We start from the raw sequence: 20,097 nt of genomic DNA, 5'->3' as shown, positions 1-20,097 counted from the left end.
ATACCCTGGTGATGGGGTTAAAGAGGCAGGAGGGTGAATGGACGGAAGGATGGATAGATGGATGGATGGATGGATGGATGGACAGATGAACACAGAAATAAATAAAAAAATGACTCAGTTCAACTCAGAACTTCAATACAGCCCAAGCAGAGCTTGGTGCCAGGGTCCCTGAGATTCCTTCCAACCTGAGTTTCTAAGACTTTATGGAGCAGTCCCCCTGATGCCTGGGGTCTGGACCTCAATTCCTAGGCTCAGCTTAGAAGGAAAATCTTCAGATGAAACAGTACTCAAAGGAGAGAAACAATCATTTCTCAAACTGGAGGAGTCTCCCCCAGTGGGGAATTTTGTTTTGGGGACAACCTCTAAAAATAAATAATATTTAAAAGAATAAAATGGATCATATGGCAGTTTTATTCCTAGTTTTCAAAGGACTCTCCATATTGTTCTCCATAGTGGGAGGTGGGAAGGAGGTTCACGAGGGAGGGGACCATATGGATACCTATGGCTGATTCATGTTGATATGTGGCAGAAACTAACCCAATATTATAAAGCGACTATCCTCCAATTAAAAACATAACTTAAAAAGAATAAAATGGATTTAGTAAGAGACTGAAAAATATAAAATACTGTGGAGAGAAATTAAAGATGACCCTAATAAATGGAGAGGCATCCTATGTTCATGGATCAGAAGACTTAATATAGTTCAAGACCAGATTTACCTACTGATTCTACACAATTCCTATCAAAATCCCAGCTGACTTCTTTAAGAAGCTAGTCCTGAAATTCATGTTGAATATTTTCACATTTCAACATTTCACATTTCACATTTCAACATGAACCACCTCAAAAACAAACAACAAAAAAAGTTTGAGGACACAAATTTCCTGATTTCAAAACTCACCACAAAGCTGCAGTGATCAAGAAAATGTGATACCTGCATGAGGACAGACATAGAGATAAATGGAATAGAACTGAAAATTCAAATATAAACCTTTACATTTATGGTCATTTTTATTTTTGACAAGAATATAAAGATAAATTGATAGAAACAATAGCCGTTATAACTAATGGTGCTGGGACAACTAGATATTCACAAGCAAAAGAGTGAAGCTGAACACCCATTTCACATCATATACAAAAAAAAAAAAAAACCCTTAGAAGGAAACACAGGAATAAATCTTCATGACCTTGCACTGGGAAATGAATTCTTAGATAAGATATGCAAAGCACAAGTGGCAAAAAAAAAAACAAACAAACAGATAAACTGAACTTGAGCAGAATTTTAAAATTTGAAGGACCCTGCAGTGTTTTGAATAGTGTCCTTCAAAAATTCAAGTCCACCGGGAACCTCAGAATGTGACCTTATTTGGCAATGGACTATGTGCAGACATAATAAGTTAAGGATCTTGAGATGAGATCATTCTGGAACTGGTGTCTCTAAGAAGAGAAGAGGACACCAGAAAGGCACACAAGGAAGAAGGCCATGTGAAAACAGTGGTGAAAGTTTGGAGTGATGTGGCCACCAGCCAAGGAATGCTTGGGGCCACCAGAAACTTGGAAGAGGCAAGATGAGACTTCACAAGGAGCATGACCCTGCTGACACCCTGATTTGAGACTTCTGACCTCCAGCACTGGGAAAGGAGATTTCTGTTATTTTAGGACCATGCCACCCAGTTTGTAGTTATTTGTTATAGCAGTCCCAGGAAACTAATACAGACAGCACAAAGAAAATTAAAAGAAAACCCACAGAAGAAAATATTTGCAAGTCACACGTCCAATAAGGGGCTGTCAACTACAAATTGGCACTTACCAAGGGCATTGCCAATGAGTGAACAACAAAAGCACTTGCCATCTGCCTCTAAGAAGATTGAACCCCATGCTGCTGCAGCTGCTGACCTTCAACAACCCCTGAAGGAGTTCAGGGTGGGGTGAGGCACTCTGTGCTCCAGGGAACCTGGTGGGACAGGTCTTTAGATATTGGATGTTTTTAGGAACAAATTTCATGATCTCAATCCTTGCATTGCCTCATATCCAGAGAAGCACTAAATCCCTTCATCAGATCAGTGACTTCATCAGATCCTCATGACTAACAAAAAACTTCTGTAAAATGAGTACTTCATGATACTGAACTCCCCCTTCACCAAAAGCTTATATATTGGCCTTCCCCCACTGATGCTTTGAAACACTTTCCCAGAGCTATCCGAGGTGCTGCCTCCTGGGCTGCAGTCCTCATTTTGCCCCAAATAAAACTTAACTTGCAACTCTCAAGTTGTACATCTTTTTTTAGTCAACAGGGGCTATATCCAGGACATAGAAAGAACTCTTACAACTCAACAATTGAGACAAACAATCTCATTTTTAAACAGGCAAATGATTTAAATAGATATTTTTCCAAAGAAGATATATACCAACAGCCAGTAGACAGATGAAAAGATGCTCAACTCAACTCGTGAGTCATTAATGAAAATCAAAACCACAATGACATTGCACTTCACACCCACTAGAGAAAAAATATGTGTTTTAAGCCACCCAGCCTGTGGTATTTCGTTACAGTGGCCCCAGGAAACTGAGTATGTGTGCACACACATATGTATGATTTTTTTAATACTGAAGTTTGATTTACAATATTATGTTCATTTCAGGTACACAGCAAAATGATTCACATATACATATATGTACATACATATATTTCAGATTTTTTTCTGATACAGGTTATTGCAACATATTGAATATAGTTCTCTGTGCTATACAGTAAATCCTTGCTGTTTATCTAATTCATAGAGACCCGGATTCGATCTTTGTGTCGGGAAGATCCCCTGAAGAAAGAAATGGCAACCCACTCCAGCATTCTTGCCTGGAAAATCCCATGGACTGAGGATCCTGGTGGGCTACAGTCCATGGGGGTCATAAAGAGTCGGACACGACCGATCGACTTCACTCACTTAGTGTATATCCATTAATCCTGTACTACTAACTTCTCTCTCCCCCCTTTCCCCTTTGGTACTTTTTTTTTTCCCCTATGTCTGTGAGCCTATTTCTGTTTTGTAAATAAATTCATCTGTATTGAATATTATTTTTTAGATTTCACATATAAGTGATACCATATAACATCTGCCTTTCTCTAACATCACTCAGCATTAGCAATCTTCCACACTGAAGCAAATGGCAATATTTCATTCTTTTGTGGGGGGAGTAGCGTTCCATTGTTTATATGGACCGCATCTTCTTTATACATTCAACAAATGGACATATAGGTTGTTTCCATGTCTTGCCTATTGTAAACAGGGCTGCAATGAACTTTGAGGTGCATGTATCTTTTTGAATTATGGTTTTCTCCAGATAAATACCCAAAAGTGGAATTGCTGGATCATATGGTAACTCTATTTTCAGTTTTTTAAGGAACCTCCATACTGTTCTTCATAGTGGCAACACGAATTTATATTCCCATCGACAGTGTGGGAGGGTCTCCTTTTCTCCACACCCTCTCCAGCATTTATCTGTAGACATTTTGATACTGGCCATTCTGACCAGTGTGAGGTGGGACCTCATGGTAATTTTGATTTGCACTTCTCTAATAATTAGCAATGTTGAGTATATATGATTTATTTTTAAATTGACTTTTAACCATTAGGCAAGGGGAACCAAACAAAACCCTCGAGGCTGAGAGGAGCCATGTCCATGCCCAGAGCCTACCAAGGACAGCTGTGACCAGGCCTGACCCAAGACATTAAACCACTTACCATGGCCTCCAAGAGGCAGCCTCCGAGGGGGTGTCGGGGGAGGGAAGGGCAGAGAAACTGAGGCAAGGGGTTGACAGTGCTCGGGGGAAGCAACGGTCAAAGTGTTGAGAGCCATGCCTGAGGCCCAAAGCAGGCCGTGAGCAAGACCCAGAGCCAGTTCATGGCACACAGCAGCTCCTCAGATGCCGCAAATGCGTCTCGCTCACATGACCAGCTGTCAATGTCACAGCGCAATACAAGAAGCTCTAAGTGCTGAAGAACCGGAGCCTTTCCTTAGAGATGGTGGGAACACAGCCCAGGACTGCCTCATGTGTTTCAGACGCATGTCTCCAACTGCCATCCGTACCTTCCCGCTGGCCCACAGACGCCTCATAACAAGCAGCCCAGACCTGGGCTCCCCACTTCCCACCCTTACCTCTGTGCTTCTCTGAAGTTTCTCACCCCAGGGAATACCCCACCAGCCCCCCAGGCCAGAAATCGGGGTGTCCTTCCTGGGCTTCCCTAGTGGCTCAGACAGTAAAGAATCTGCCTGAAATGCAGAAGACCTGGATTTGACCCCTGAGTCAGGAAGATCCCCTGGAGAAGGACATGGCAACCCACTCCAGTGTTCTTGCCTGGAAAATCCCACGGACAGAGGAGACTGGTGGGCTACAGTCCATGGGGGTCACAGAGTCAGAGACAACGAGTGAGTCCTTCTTAGCTAGTAGCTAATAACCACCACCAGATTATTCTAACATCGGTGGTTTTCAAACTGCTGTGCGCCAGAAGCCCTGGAGCCTAATGAATCTCACAGAAGCCTAAAGTTCCCCCATGATTCTCCTGCCCCTCATGTTTCAGAGCCGCTCCATTTGATGTATCAGTAATAAATAAATGATAAATAAATAAAACTCAGCTACTGATCTTGAGGGGCACTCCTGGGTGTCGGGTGCTGCACAAGCCATTTATAAACATTATTTCTCAGGCAACTCCTTGGAGCAAATAGTTTATTTCCCTCACTTTATAGATGAAGGCAGACTTCAGGAAGTTCTAGGAGGTCACACTGTCCAGTGGGGAGTAGCAGAAGCGGAGACTCTGCAGAGTCTCTTTGAGAGCAAGGCGCTTCACCTCGCCAAGGGCAGAAGTTAGAGGCCTGGAGCGTGAGGCCAGTCCTCAGGACCTACGGCCAGCAGCACAGGAGCCTCAAGGGGCCAGGCACAAGCTGTCAGTCCAGGGCAACTGCTCCCAGCCCTGCTGACCACTGGAAAAGCCCAGAGAATTGATTGTTCATACCTGTGCCCGGCTCCACCTGGCCACTGAATTTCAGAACTCTCCAGGGGCCAAGATGGTATCATAGTCTCATCTCCCCAGGGAGCTAGGCTTAAAAAAAAAAAAAATTGGCTCCAGCAGCGGTTCTCAACCTTGGCTGAAAATTCCTGACACTCAGGCCCTGCTCCGTCCCAGTGACTCAGCATCTTGGAGTGGGGTGCAGGTCTCAGTGGTTCTTTAAGGTCCTCAGGTGATTCCAACGTGCAGCCAAAGCTGCAGCTGCTGGCTTCAGGCCTTGCCTGTTCCAGGTGTGGCCTCCAGGTCCGGAGCACTGGCACAGCCAGGGAGCTTGTTAGAAATGCAAGATTTCAGGCCCAACCCAGAGCTGCTGAATCGGAAACGTGGGGGTGAGTTCAGCCACTCCTTCAGGTGCCGCTGATGCTAGTTCAAGGGGGAGAAGCTCTTATAACTCAAAGTGGGTCCACAGGCCAGTAGCGTCAGCATCCCCGGGATCTCCTGAGAGATACAGGGTCTCAGCCCCCCATCCCCAGACCCACTGACTCAGAACCTGCATTTTAACTAGATGCCCAGGTGAGTCAAGCACACAGTAAAGACAGGATCTGCTCTTCTTCCCCTTTTTGGATTAGCTCTTATCTCACCAGGAAGGAGGCCACGGTCCTGATGCTCTGGTGCACGCAGGCCACTCGAAGGATTAAGGCCAGAGACACGTGAGCCTGGGTTATACACTCACTGACTGACTCAGCCACTGAGAGCAGGACCGCGCTTCTCAAACTTTAATGTGCTTGAGGACAACAGACTCCCTGAATGTCCCTTAGCTGGCCCATCCCCAGTAATGCTGATCAAATGGGTTGGGCCCATGAGTCAGCATTTCCACAGGCGATGTCATGCCGGAGGTCGCAGGATCACACTTGACTAACCCTGATTTAGTGTCAGCTCTGAAGCCAATCTATCAGGGTTCGAATCCAACTTTCGCATGCACTAACCATGCAGCCCTGTGTCTCGCCTGGCAGAGGAGCCTAGTGGTGACTCCAACCTCATTACTTGTCATGAAGAGGCAGCAGATTGACAACCAAAGTGCTTACATGAGTGCTGAGTACAAGTGGACCCATAATTTTAAGTTTTACTACACACACAGGGATTCCCTGGTAGCTCAGGTGGTGAAGAATCTGCCTGCAATGTGGGAGACCTGGGTTCGATTCCTGGGTCAGGAAGATCCCCTGGAGAGGGGAACAGCTACCCACTTCAATATTCTGGCCAGGAGAATTTCAAGGACCATCTAATCCATGGGGTCACAAAGAGTCAGACATGACTCAGCGACTTTCACTTTCACACTACCACCAAAACCACCGCCACCACCAACCCTACCATCAGCAACTCCCACCGCCAACCCCGCTACGACATCACCCTCACCACCACCACCATCCTCACAAACACCATCATCACCATCACCACCCTCATCATTCCCACCACCAGCACAATACTACCATCACCTGCAACACCACCACGTCTCTCCCCACCGCCATCACTACCACCACGCGTAAATCCTGTGCAGCTCCAGCCCTGGCCTGGGCTTCTTCCTCACCCCAAAGGCCCCGAGGGGGCCAGCCTGTACTGGGCCTGGGGGACGAGAGAGGACCCAGCCCCGGCCTCACCCGTGGTCACTCACGACCCATCCCACCAGCCTGGCCCACACAGGGCATTAGTGTGAGGACAGCCAGCCAGGGCACGGGAGCCTCAGGGTGGCAGTGGCCATGTTCCCCAAAGTGACTTTCTATCCCAGATGCCCAGGGCCCTGGGACTCTCTTCCCTGGGGCTAGAAGGAATGTTTGAAGGAGGAGGCATCTCTTACCTTATCAGTAACCAGTACCCATCACCACAACCACCCTCACACCACCACCACCAATACCGCCACATCACCAGTATCATCACCATCACCACTCTCCCCACAACCCCACCACTCTATCAGCATCATTTCCACCATCACTCCCACCAAATCATCATTATCACCAACACCCATCACCACAACCACCCTCACATCACCACCACCACCGATACCACCACCATCACCAGTATCATCACCATCACCACTGCCAGCACCAAAGCCGCTTTCACTGCCACCTCCATCATCAGCATGACCACAATGACCACCAGCACCATCACCCGTACCACCACCACCCTTATTACCACGACACCATCACCATCACCACCCTCCCCAACACCCTCCCAGCATCACCATCACTACCACCACCACTGGGTATTCACAATACAGTCCCCGTCATCAAAGATTGTCAGCCTAGGTGAACAGGCAGACAGGAAACTGAGAGAGAGAGAGAGAGAGAGAATATAGAACCTACTGTCATGCAGACCAGCGGTCCCCAACCATTTTGGCACCAGGGAGTGGTTACATGGAAGGAAATTTTTCCACGGACCTGGTAGGGGGATGGTTTGGGGTGATCTAAGCACATTACATTTACTGTGCACTTTATTTCTAATATTATTACATCAGTTCATCCTTGGATCATCAGGTGTTGGATCCTGGAGATTGGGGACCCCTGGTTGGTTAGACCAACTCAATTCAGTTCAGCATTTGTTCAGAGACAAATGCCAAGGAAATGAATGCAAAATAGTGATGGGTGTAGGAAGACGGAAAAGGAATCTTTACATGTCCTGCATGTTGGTGATTCAACCTCAGAAACCACCTAGGCCAGGTGAGATTAGGGCTGTGCTTCTTTCATTTCCAAATGTCAACTCCCGGTACAGGGCCTGGCCAAGGATTCAGGAATGAATCCACAGACTTGACTTTTCAAAGTCACTTTCCTACTCAGTTTATGCTTCCATAATAGGGAAAATGCTAATTTTGAAGTTGCTGAAGTGTATATTCTTACAGAGCTATGAAGATATCTAAAAGTTAAGCATTACTAATATTCATCATTAATAACTGAAACTAACAGAGAAGATGAATTTCTCACTTCTCCACAGGCTCCCCCACTGATGCTGACCACTCTTCCCAGGACACACCAGGCCACTAGAGAATTCTCAGCCCACTCTCTTCCAGTAATGCAAATCCTCTGAAATCTCAGTCCAGTGTTCTAACATCTATAGTCCTGCCTTCAGGCGAGCTGAGGCCCCTCCGGCCTGAACCGGCGGGAGAGCTCAGGACAGCTGCCCAGAGCAAGGGATGTTCCTGTCTACGCTCCCCAGCACACTGGCTGAGACACCAGCCCCTCAGCTTTACATCCTGCTGATCTTTCAACTTCCTCCAGCTGGCAGTGCCCTGGTCCCTTGGCACCAACTGGGCGATCTGCAGACAAGATTAATAAATCCCAGCTGCAGAAAGCAGTCCCTCCTCTAATGAGGACCGAGCCGGGACCAGGCAAGATAATGAGACCCAGGCCAGGCCCACGTCTAAACCCTGTGCTGCTCCAGCCTTAGCCTGGGCTTCTTCCTCACGCCCAAGACCCCCAGCGGGCCAGCCTGTACCGGACCTGGGGGAAAGGAGAGAACCCAGCCCCAGTCACCCTTGGTCACTCATGACCCATCCCACCAGCCGGGCCCACACAGGGCATTAGTGTTAGGACAGCCAGCCAGGGCATGGGAGTCTCAGGGCGGCAGTGGCCATTGTCCCCAAAGTGACTTCCTGTCCCAGATGCCCAGGGCCTCAGAACTCTCTTCCTCAGGGCCAGAAGGAATGTTTGAAGGAGGAGGCGTCTCTTACCTGCAAGGCTCTGCTCAGGCAGCATCCTTGCCCAGGATGTCGGCCCTGCCCATCTCTTCACTCCACAAACACTGACTGTACATCTCCTGGGCTCCCGGCTTGAGCACAGACGATGAAATGGAAACAGCTGCTGCCCTTGCATTACCCACGATTTGGCAGGGGCGGTGGCTTATAATCAGATGACTGCAATGAAGTAAGGTCAGTGCTCAGAGCCTGGAGGGCTTCTTGGAGAAGGAAGCCCTTAAGTCATGTCTTCACGGAGAGGTAGGGATCCCAGGTTATCAAAGGATAAAAAAAAAAACAAAAAACAAAGACACCAAGCCCTACTAGATGTGTGTGTGAATTTCTATGTGTTCCCATAAGCACAGGGGAAAGTTCTGGGGTTCCACCTACCACGGGTTACCCCACATGAGATGGAGAGAATTTATTTATTTCTTTATTCTCCTCTTTGTTTGAATAGTTACAATAAAAATATGACTTTGGTAATTTTAGAAGTCAACACAATAAACATATAAAGGCAGAAGAGAAATGAAAAATTTAAGGAAAGTTGACCCAAAAGGAAAGATTCTGAAAATGAAATGATTTCTCTAAAGGTAGAATGAATTTTGTCAAAAGTCTGTGTCTCTAATTCAAGACTGGTCCCCAAGAGGCTGATCAGAATGGAACTGTGGAGTGAGTAGTTCTCTCCACCTGGAGGTGATGGAGATGCCGAAGAGGCCGGAGACCAAAGGGTGGATGGTGAACATAGCCGAGCCTCCAAGCCTCTCCCGCTAGGAGTACAAATTGAAAAGTACAAACTTTTCAATTTGCAAAGTTTCAAAACTGCAGAAAAGTCCCAAGAATAGTATAGTGAACTCTTCACATCTTCCCTAGACTCACCAATTGTTCATAGTTTCCCTCTGCTACTTTATCTATAAAGATGTTTCTATACATAAAAGTCTATTTTTATGAACCACTTGAAAATAAATTGCAGACACCACGAAAGCTCACCCTCAGTGCTATGGCTTTCATCTCTTAACATCAAAGACATGATGTGATCACAACACAATTACCAAAACCCGGATATTTTATCACTGATACGTTTCCCACTCCAATGTATGACACCAATTGCTGCAGTGATGTCCTACTTAGCAAAATAATTCTTTTTCTTGACCCAGCACTTTAATTAAAGAGCAGTTGTATTCAGGATGAGGTCGTGTCTCTGTCAGAGGTACTCCAAACCACAAACTTCCCTAAATAATCAAGTGGAAAAGCAAAACATAAAGACAATTAAGAATAATAAGCCTCAATAGAATAATCTTTGACAAGTAGTAGGACAGGGCAGCTGGAAAGGCACCGTGATCGAGGATGATGAACCCTCAGGTGATACCAGCCCTGGTCTTCAGCTCTATGTCTAAGAAACCACATACCTGCAGGCATGACAGTGGGGTCCTTCTGTCCTTGGGAGCTGGCAGCCTGGGTCAGGTGGGCCACAGTACAGAAAAGCAGGGGATCTGGGCTCCCACCTCTCAACTGCTGAGTCTACCTGGAGAAGTCTCACAGACACTGTGGGCCTCAGTTTCCCCATCTGTAGGGATGGATTCTGGCCACTTCCTCACCCTCTGCCCCCTCATTCACGGCCACCCTGAGCCCTGCTGAGTTCTGATCTAGGGTCCCTGATCTGGGTGTCCACCACTACGTTTTTGAGAATCTGAAACAGTAAAATATATTCACAGACTATCGTTGACGCCTCACTGCCCTCGGGGTGAAAACCAAACTCCTTGGCTTGGATAAAGCCCTTCCTCATCTGTCCCCTCCTCCTTCCCCTGAATCCCCTGAGACTCTCCTCACCAGTATCCCAACCAATGTCAGAAAGCAGCAGCCCTAACCAGCAGTGGTGTTTTCTCCAGAGGACTGATTGCTGAGGCCATGGAGGCCCAGAGAGGTTGAGGAACTGGCCCAGGTTCAACAGCTCAGGAGTAACAAAACCGAGGCGCCAAGAAGTAAGCTCCAAACTACAGCCCTTCTGCCCATGTGAAAAGCAAAAGGTTTCATCGACACAGGTCTCAACCTGCATGCTGCCTCTGGACAATGCTGGAAAAGACACTAAAACAGTGGCTCAGAAGCTGCTGGGAATAAAGGTGAATGCTGATGGCTTTTTTCTTTATGAAATGCTTTCACTACTTCTGTATAGCTTTAAATTTCACAGTGGAAAAATAAAAGTAACTAAAAATCCACAAGCACTAAGTGATGGAGACTCCCACAAGCATCTCACTATCACTACATCACTGACACGCTACGCACAGGAAGCAGGACTGGTGGCCTGATTTCAGCTAGGAGCTCATCCCAGCATAGTCGGCACAGGCAGAATTTCCCACTCAGCTCTGCCCAGGCAGGTGGACGTTAGACCAGGACCCTGCCCAAACTGGAGCATGCCTACCAATCCTGGACTCTCTCTGCACCTGGAAAAGATTTCAGATTTTTTTCTTCCAATTGAAGTAACAGATGCCTCATGTGTGTGTGTGTGCGCTCAGTTGCTCAGTTGTGTCTGACTCTGTGACCCCTTGAACTGTAGCCCCCCAGGCTCCTGTGTCCATGGAATTTTCCAGGCAAGAATATTGCAGTGGGTTGTCATCTCCTACTCCAGGGGATCTTCCCAACCCAGGAATTGAACCCACATCTCTTGTGTCTCCTGTATTGGCAGGTGAATTCTTTATCACTGTGCCACCTCGGAAGCCCCAATAAATGCCTCATGGCTCCCTCTAAAGAGTTTAAGAGATTAACTGTGTATTATTTAATGATTATTTTGAATTCTGTCAAGACCCATTATCCTCTCTGAACCCCAGATTCTTCATCTGTATAAGAAATAGGAACACTGGCATCTAAAGGGCTATAAGTGAAACTCCTAATAGCAGAGGATGTGTTCTGCTCAGAAGATAACAGTGAAAGGCAGCATCATTACCACTTCCTGACAATCTACTCAGTGTCAGATACCAGGCACTAAAGGTACATAGAAGAAGGCACAGTGCTACCCTGGAGTGATTAGAGGCCTAATGTTGGGGGGGGGGGGCAAGGGGGGAGGACAATAAATTCCTAAAGGGCTAGTACTTGACCTTTAAGCACAGCAGGAAGCTACTGGAGAGGTTTATGGCCAGGAGGACAAGGTCAGACACCCATGCATTTCTGACTGCTTACTCAGGGTCAACAGGGAGGGCTGCCTGGAGGGGGGCCCCCAGAGGCAGAGACAGTGTCCTGAGGCTGTGTCTTTACCTGGTAGGGGATGAAGAAGCCTGAGGGGACATCATGGATGTGAATATTTCAAGAGGCAAAACCTTAGGAGTATAGTCCAAGTGAATGAGGACAAAGAATTACTAAAGCTTGAATTGAGCTGTATTTTACATTTTGAAAAGTGAAAAGAAAAGTGAAAGTTGGTCAGATGTGTCTGACCGACCCCATGGACTGTAGCCCACCAGGCACCTCTGTCCATGATTCTCCAGGCAAGAATACTGGAGTGGGTTGCCATTCCCTTCTCCAGCGTATCTTCCTGACCCAGGAATCAAATCTGGGTCTCCAGCATTGCAGGTAGATTCTTTACCATCTGAGCTACCAAGGAAGCCCTGTATTTTACATTTTAATCTAATTTTAAATCTCTTCAAACATTTACCAAGCTCCTTATCACTCCTACCCCAGGGCTACTTTTCTACAGAAATGGGAAGCAGCACAGTTTCCAGAAAACCAAGAGGACTGGGGCAGGGGTAGGGGGTAGGGGGTGATGGGCGGGGGTATGGGGTGGGGAAGTTAGGTGATTCGGTGAGATAACACTTCCCTGTTAACAAATATGGAAATGGAGGTTTTCTGAGTCAAAGAACTGGCCTAAGGCTCCACTGAACATGCAGGAAGACTGGGATCTGAACACAGATCTGTCAGGCCCCAGGGCTTACTCCACAACATCACCCAGTGGGTGAACCTCCTTGTATCACTGATAGCCTGGGTGGCCAGCCAGAGTTAAGAGTCTTTCAAAATGGCGGGCAGGGCACAGTCTTGTTGTCATGAACAGGGACACCCACCTGGACACCCACTGGCATCCTGCAATCAGGAAGGGAGCTCACGAAGGGAGGCTGTGTTGGCAGTCAGACATTAGGCTTCCTCAAGAGAAAACTATTTAGCAAACACTTATGTAGAGAAGGAGTGAGCCCCACACTCGGAAGGGATGCTGAGAAAGGCCATCTGGTCCTACTTCCCCATTGTACTGACAGGTCATGGAGCCCAGAGAGGGTGTGTCTAATGCAAACGTACACAAGGAGGCGGGAACTGAACCCAATCCTCTGCTCTCCTTACCCTGGCCTCATGCTTAACCAAGTAAAGGTGTATAAGCCACATTACTGCCTGCTTCAGGAAGTCCTCCATGGTTGCTAACGCCCCTGCCCCTGAAAACCTGGGCTGCCCTAAAAAAGCCTGGACTTCCCTGTCAGTCCCCAAGTTGAATCCTGGCTCCATTTCTTACAGGCTGTAGGACCGACATCAAATTCTGTAACCTGAGCCAGAGAAAACTGTCTCCGGAGAATGCTCCATGGATTACGAGAATTTAGGCCACCCCTGTAGGGTCTGTTAAGAAAAGCAGCCCCTTTCATGGATGGACCCAGAGAGCAGTCACACAATAACGGCAGCCTTCCCCTGAATATCAATGCCAAGCCCAGTGCTCCCCTCCAATGCCACTACCTACATCAGAGTCACCACCTTATCTTCTCATTGGCCTGGGAAGCACTCGGCTCTGTCCTGACTGAGCGTCTCACACGCTGCAGGTCGTCCCTCTATCCAGGCTCCTCTCCTCTTGGAGCCCCTGCCAAGCCTCCTCAACTCCAAAAGCAAATTTCTGCACTAAAGCGCTGAGGTTACCCCTAACACCCCAACTCTGACTCCGGTCTCTCCCACTTCCGGCCAGTCCAACATCACTTCCTGCCACTGACTTTTAAAGTTGAACCTGACTCCTCCCCTTCCGCTTCCTATCAGCTCCCCACCTCCTTGGCCACGCCCACCACCTGCTTCCTGCCCCTGTTACAAAGGAATATTATGATGGGGATATCTTCAACACGGATTTCTCCACTTAAAAAGGAGGGCAGGCTACAAAGTTGGTGCAGTATGAACTCCAGTAAAATATAAAGCTAGCATATGTGTTTAGAGGGCAAAATACATACATACATATATATATAAAGATTAGAGGTACTTTTCAAATACTTTTTGCTTCTTTTTTTTTTTCAGGAAATGAAATCTTTTTGTGCAGTCCACATTAATCTGCTCTTGGAAGGACCCACTCCCAAACCTCAACCTGTTATAATCCCCTTGCTGAGCCCACCCAGAAAGGTCCAGCATGGGTGGAGAGAAGGCAAGGCTTTCCTTCTTAGGGTCCACCATTCACTAATTCTGACGATTAATGTCTTATGTAACCTCCCACAGCATCTGTTTCTTCCTGCCTTCTCCGAACGATGGTTCAGAGACCCATATAGGAGCATAAAGCATCCATCCAGGGGTTACTCAATAAATATCACAGCTAAGAGGTAGACTGGATGGATTAGGACAGGATGGTCCAGACCAAGTCCAGGGTGGCTGGCTTGGAGACCTCATCCCATCTACCACCACCCGCCTCCTCCACCTTCCAGAAACCCGCAGGTGCCATCAACAGGACAACGCTGCAAAGCCACAAACCCACAGGAAACCAGGCCTCTCGCCCCACACACAGCCATCTCCTCTACAAAAGGTGACCCTACCCATCCTGCAAGCCAGAGAACAAGAGAAAAGTGGCTGAGGGTGGCCTGGAGTCAGGCTGCATGGGTCTCTTGAGGCCTGACTTCTTTCCCTGAACCCTAAAAGCAGCAGTTAAACCAAGAGCTGCCACATATGTGAGCCTGCTGTATGCCAGGCAGTGTGTTGGGGACACCCATCTCAATCCATCCTCAAAACCTCCTTGTGAAACAAGTAACAGTATGATCCCCATTTGACAGATAAGGAAACTGAAGCTCAAAGAGGTGAAGTCGCCTGCCTAAGGTTCACAGCTTGTAAGTGGCAAAGCCAGGACTGAACCCGGGTGTGTCTGACTCTAAGGCCACTTCTCAGGTGCCCAAAGAATTGTCAGTTTTGTCTTCTATCCCAAGGACCCAGCATGATGCCTGGCATGTTCTTAGACGGCATCTAAGACCATTTTTAGGAATGAAATGCAAGGCGCCTTCCTGCAGATTATGCCATCCCCTCGAAGAACAAAGAATACTGACAGCATATCAAACGTCACCAAATTAATAGCAATGCTTATATAAAACAGTAAAACTTTTTCAATCATGAAAAACTTCCAATATCATCAGAAAACCACCTACTTCAGTTCCCTACCAAACACAAACACAATTACTGATAAAATTGCTACTCATATTCAGGACCCACATAACAAAATTCTCATCAACTAGAGGAATGAGAATTATTTAGCAACACTCATGAGAACGTGGTGAAACTTCCTTTAGAATATTCTGTGCATGTGAGATTTTCTCTTTCTTTAGCTTTTCACTGTAAAATCTTACCAGATCCTGAACAAAGAGAGAAACTTTGAGGTGGGAAAGAGCAATGGGAACCAATAACTGTGCTGCAAGGGAAATAAAGCATCATGGCAGCACCAACGCTCCTCTTCCATCAAATAGAATTTGATACAGTTCCACAAACATGCACCAAGTAGTAGTAATAATAATAGTCGCTGCTTCTGTAGCAATCTCTCTGTACTAGAAACTCTTCCAAACGTTCCAAATTCTCTATAATTCCACAGCCCCATGACATGGGTATTATTATTAGTGCCCCGTTTTAGTGTTCAGGCAGAAGAGACAGAAGTACTTTGACTGGGTGACATAGCTAGCAAGTAGGTGTGGGAGGTTGTACCCAGGTAGTCTGGGTCCACGTCCACATTTGCACCTGCTCTGCTATGAAGCTTTCAGGTGTCAGATATTGTGCTAGATTGTGAAGACAGAGTCACAGGCAGCCCATGCATTGCCTCATCCACAAAAAGTCAAAGAAACTATGTTTACAATACTAAAGAAGCCAGAGCTATTCTGCATACCTGGGGATAGATGGCTGCCACTCCTTAGGCAGCAAGAAGGCATCAGGTTTTTACGTACATAATCCTGGTTCTCACGAGGTCCTGGAGAAGCACAGGTTATTTTCCTCATTTAATAGGGACACAGTTTCAGCTGAAAGCAAGTAAAGGACTTGCTCAAACCCCCACCTGAATACAAAGCATTTGCTCTTTCTGCTGCTACTTGCTGACTCTTCACAAACTCCCTACACCATTTTGGAATCTCCCCTTTATTAATGTGCAAGGGCCCCTTAACAAGTCCCAGAAAAGGCCCCAGCCATCAGGCCATTTCTCTCTCACCTCTCTTGAAATGAATCACATAATCACACCGCTGAGAACAAGCAGGGTGACTGGTGACCTCCAAGCTAAGAGCAGCTTCTTTTGTGGTTTCCACATCCTTTGTACACCAGCCACTGAATGGGGCTCGATATGCCTAGGGCACTCCTCACCAGCCAACTACAGAGCACCTGCTGCGTGCGCAGGCTTGCAGGAGGGGTACACAGAGCTCATCCACATCCTGGCTTCTCTCAAGAGAAGGACTCCAGAGCTGCTGCACAGCCGTGAGCTGAAGCAACCAGGGTGAGACCAGGGGTTTGCTACAGGGCTGGGGTGCCTGGACCAAGATGAACGTATGGCCAGATTACTAACTACCAGGTTACTGCCATCACAGGGAAGGAAGATGCTTAAGGATGACGTCATCTGGTGCAGATGTTTGCCCAGTCCCTTAAACGTGATGGCTCAGGACTGTGTGTCCCAGTGGTGGGCCCACCCGCATGAGGAGTTCCAGTTGAGTCAGAGGGGCAGGCGAGGAAACAGAGTGTAGCAAGCCCAGGTGATAACTGAAGACGTGGAGCTGTGGATCCCAGGAGAATGGGAAGAAAGAGACATCTGAAATGGACCCTGGCAGGAGCGAAATGCAGACATGCAGACGAGGCAGCAGGGGTCTAAGGAAGGTTGAAGGGCATTGAGGCAGGAAGAGAGGCAGGAGCGCAAGCTCCATCCATCCATTCATTGATTCATTTGTTTATTCACTCATTCATTCAACATCCCAGTGGCTGTCCATTTTCAGGCTCTGTCCTGGGCACAGAGGCCTCAGACACGAATCCCACCCAGGTCCTGGACTCCCACCAGTGCGGAAGAAAAACTATGAAAGACAATAGGCTCAGAGTTTGGCACAGAAAGTTTGGGACAGAAAGATATGTAGGGCCTAGGGAGTCAAGAAGTACCCGAGGATATGAGCCTGAGCCACCTTTAGAGGGGGCATAAAGGGTGTGCTATGGCAAGGAAACAGATGTACAAAGATAGGAGGAACAAGGGCAAATTCAAAGAAGACAGATTGTTCCATAAGGCAGGGGGCAGTGTTATGGACTGAATGTTTGTGTCCCCCACAAATTCATATGTTGAAACCCTAATCCCCAACATGATGGTATTTGGAGATGAAGCCTTTGGGCTTTAGGCTGACATGACAGGATCAGTGTCCTAATAAGCAGACACACAAGAGAGCTCATTTCCTCTCTCTGTCCACCTCATGAATGCACAGTGAGAAGGCGGCCACCTACAAGTCAGAAGAGAACTCTCACTGGAATCAGCCAGCACCTTGATCAGCCCTAGAATTGTGAGAAATAAACTTCCGTTGTTTAAGCTGCCCAATCAATGGTATTTTTTTCTTACAGCAGCCAGAGCAGATGAAAATAAAGGATGAAAGCAAGAAAATCAAGAGATGAGGCCACAGATGTGTTGACAGGGGGTGTAGGCTTCATCCTAGGACACGGGGAGCCCACTGAACAGAGGGGTGATGCAGCCAGGTGTGTAGTTTCTGAACGACATTGGCCTTTCTTGGTATGATTGCTCATCCTTCCAAACACTCCCAGTAACCCAAGATCCATTGTGAGGAAGAAGTGGGTGGGTTGCACCCTTATATTCTCCTTGGAGAGCACTGGACACTCAAAGTCTGTTCACAGAGACCTGGGAGGTGAGTGTGGTTCTAATGTGGCTCTTTCTCCAGCCTGGCTCAGCTCCATCAATGACAGTCCTGGAGGCTCTTCCTTCCCAGGACATGGTCCTAGGGATGTGAGGACATTTGGAGGCTGAGACAGAACAAACAACCCAATGTGATATACTGAGGAGCAGATGGCAACACAGAGACACAGGTGTCTGCGAAGAGATGGCGGCCGGTATTGATGCTTTTTAACTGGGGTGCTGAAGAAGACGCTTGAGAGTCCCTTGGACTGCAAGGAGATCCAACCAGTCCATCCTAAAGGAAATCAGTCCTGAATATTCACTGGAAGGACTGATGCTGAAGCTGAAACTCCAATACTTTGGCCACCTAATGCGAAGAACTGACTCATTGGAAAAGACCCTGATGCTGGGAAAGATTGAAGGTGGGAGGAGAAGGGGACAACAGAGGATGAGATGGTTGGATGGCATCACCGCCTCAATGGACATGAGTTTGAGCAAACTCTGGGAAACGGTGATGGACAGGGAGGCCTAGCGTGCTGCAGTCCGTGGGGTCACAAAGAATTGGGCAGGACTGAGTGAGTGACTGAACTGAACTGAACTGAGCAACTGAACTACAACAACCACCACCTAACCACCTGTTTAGAGCAGACCATCAGGACTGAGGGGCACCAGGAGATGGTGACCAGGCCTGGGTTTCAAACCACATTCCATGCAGCCCTGGTGCTCCCTGCAGGTACTTCGGGATGTCAAAGATCAGGGTGCTGGAGCAACAATGTTTGATTCTATTTTTTTAGGTGCAGTAATTTTAAGCTACAGACAAGAGCACACAAACTCAAATGAGATGCACGCCAAAAGACTCCACCGCATGGACCTGAGCTACTCGGTAAACACTCAGCTTTGTGTACCTCTTAGGGTTGAGACTCTCCTGTTGTGTCCAGGATCCCCAAACGGCAAGACGAGTTGTTGACAAAAACGCTACCATTAGCAAATGTGGTGGGTAAAAGATTCTCAAACCAGAGTGGTTTCACACCCACAATAAAGCCCAAGTAATACTCCAAACTTAATTTTGAAAGTTATATTCATCAGACCAACCTCACTGTTCTCACGGGCTGACTCATAACTTGAAACGCTGTTAAGTTTAAAGTCATAAAATAAATGTGATGGTAAATTAGTGCCTCCCTGTTTGGGGTATTGGGGGAGGACATTAGCTGTTAAAACAATTAAAAAAGAAAAAAACCATTTCATTATTATAGATGGGGAAGCAGACCCAGACAGAGGAAAGGGTATTGTGTCATTCTATGATTATCTTTGACTATCACTCCTGCTCAGTGGGCTTCAGGAGGGCAGAAAGCAAATGTCCAGCACATAGCAGGCAGAGGAAGGACCCCTGCAAAGCATTACAGGCAGGGGGTGGGCAGAACTCAAACCCAAGCCTTGTGACTTCTGGCTCAGGCTTGGTTTTACGCTCCGCTGCCTTCACTCCTTTGCTAGAAATGATGAAGCAGTCCACACCCACCACCCTGAGAGACAGAGCATAGTGTAACAGGGCCAGGCGGCCCTCCTTCTCCTGCAGGAAGCCACGGACAGCTGACACACCCTTCACTCTGAGCACCAATTTGAAATGTGTACTGTTTGGTGGTTTGTTGTTATTCAGTCGCGAAGTCACGTCTGAACACAGCAGCACACCAGGCTTCCCTGTCCTTCACTATCTCTCAGAGTTTTCTCAAACTCATGTGCATTGAGTCTGTGATGCCATCCAACCATCTCATCCTGTTGCCCCCTTCTCCTCCTGCCATCAATGTTTCTCAGTATCAGGGTCTTTTCCAATGAGTCGACTTTTCACATCAGGTAGTCAAAGTTCTGGAACTTCAGCTTCAGCATCAGTCCTTCCAATGAGTATTCAGGGTTGATTTCCTTTAGGATAGCTTCCCTAGTAGCTCAGTTAGTAAAGAACCCGCCTGAAATGCAGGAGACCTCAGTTTGATTCCTGGGTTGGGAAGATCCCCTGGAGAAGGGATAAGCTACCCACTCCAGTATTCTTGGGTTTCCCTTATAGCTAAGTTGGTAAAGAATCCACCTGCAATATGGGAGACCTGGCTGCGATCCCTGGGTTAGGAAGATCCCCTGGAGAAGGGAAAGGCTACCCACTCCAGTATTCTGGCCTGGAGAATTCGATGGACCGTAGAGTCCATGGGGTCGCAAAGAGTCAGACATGACTGAGCAACTTTCATTTCATTTCCTTTCCTTTAGGATTGACTGGCTTGATCTCCTTGCAGTCCAAGGGACTCTCAAGAGTCTTCTCCAGCACCACAGTTCAAAAGCATCAATTCTTC

At 47.4% G+C, this 20,097-nt stretch overlaps 1 protein-coding gene across 5 annotated transcripts in view; it reads right to left on the bottom strand.

Annotated features, from left to right (window-relative positions):
* Positions 1-20,097, bottom strand: part of JAKMIP1 (janus kinase and microtubule interacting protein 1) — a 154,591-nt gene that overhangs the window by 117,403 nt on the left and 17,091 nt on the right. Inside the window, exons 1-2 of one of the 5 annotated variants that reach the window (XM_043448347.1) lie at positions 16,106-16,128; positions 15,791-15,871 (exon numbers count right to left, since the gene is read on the bottom strand). The exons of 3 other annotated variants lie outside the window; for them this stretch is intronic. The gene's annotated coding sequence lies outside the window, so the exon portion shown is untranslated. Of the gene's footprint in view, positions 1-13,423; positions 13,500-15,790; positions 15,872-16,105; positions 16,129-20,097 lie in introns of those variants that run through there. One more of the 5 variants, XM_043448350.1, reaches the window with a different exon arrangement.

This window comes from Cervus canadensis, chromosome 26 (assembly GCF_019320065.1).
Source record: "Cervus canadensis isolate Bull #8, Minnesota chromosome 26, ASM1932006v1, whole genome shotgun sequence".
NCBI lineage: Eukaryota > Metazoa > Chordata > Mammalia > Artiodactyla > Cervidae > Cervus > Cervus canadensis.
Note: the sequence above shows the minus strand (reverse complement) of the source record. Positions and strands in the feature narration are given on the sequence as shown.